We start from the raw sequence: 1,113 nt of genomic DNA, 5'->3' as shown, positions 1-1,113 counted from the left end.
ACGGCTATAGGATGGGGTGAGCGGGGTGCCGGCGCGTGCGTCCATGGGTGCGGGTCGCCGGCGCCGGCGCGCGCGGGGCTTTGGAGGGGGAGAAGAAGAGCGCAGCGCGAGCGTCGAGTGTGCCGCGCGCGGAAGCGGGCGCCGCAAATACACCGCGCGAGGTACCGCTTCCTGCCGCGTGCCCAACTAATACCGCGCGCGCGGTTATTGCGCGCCCGCTGGAGCCCTCCGCCGGGTTGCGCGCGCTAAAGTGGGTATATTTAGGGCGCGACGCGTGTTTAGCGTGCCTGTTGAAGATGCTGTAAGGTTGTAGAGTGTGATGTAAATAAACGCCACGTCTAAATACCTGAAATGGATACCCTCTACTCGTCGTCCCCGGTCGATCTAGACCCTGGATCCGTTTGGCATACCAGGAAATAGATGATCCTGGCCGGGATATACCTTTACTCTCACTGAATAGGTTGTCCCAATCCTTTCAGATGTGTGTTCAGGTGGAGGCGGAGGGCGCCGTCTCGCGCCCAAGGCTCCTTCGCGAGCATCACCACAGAAACGGAGGGGCGGCCTGCACGTCCCGCGTGGCAAAGCAGATGGGGGCGACGCGGCTGGAGGAGCGACGCGGCGAGCGGTAGAGCACGTCCGCGCCGGACAGGCCGAGCCCCTCGAGCACCAGCTGCGTCGCGCGCCCCAGGCTTGGGTCATCCCATGCCCCGCTGTTGTTTCCCCGCTGCACGGGGACGAGCTGACGGACAGGTTCCAGCTCACGAGCGCGACGGAGCGGTCAGCGGCGAGCCAAAAGTCCACGAGCGCCGTGACGTCGCCGTCCAGCGAGCAGACGTTAGCGTGGCATACGAGCAACAATAGCATGACGGAGAAAAGTGACGTAGCGCTGTTTCTGCGCGAGGCGAGGCGCAGGCCGGACCTTGAACGTGGTGGGTGCCATGAAGTTTATGTCTTCTTTTGGTTTACGTGAGGCGCCTACGCTGGCCGCATGCGTGTGTGTTCAATTGCTCACCGGGCCGCCGGTGTGTGTGTGTGTGTGTGAATTGCTCGTTGCGAGGGCTAGCTACGAGTATACGACACATGTGGGCAATTGATCTGAAGCTATGTCGCTCC

This window comes from Triticum aestivum, chromosome 5A, assembly GCF_018294505.1.
Source record: "Triticum aestivum cultivar Chinese Spring chromosome 5A, IWGSC CS RefSeq v2.1, whole genome shotgun sequence".
Classification (NCBI taxonomy): domain Eukaryota; kingdom Viridiplantae; phylum Streptophyta; class Magnoliopsida; order Poales; family Poaceae; genus Triticum; species Triticum aestivum.
Note: the sequence above shows the minus strand (reverse complement) of the source record.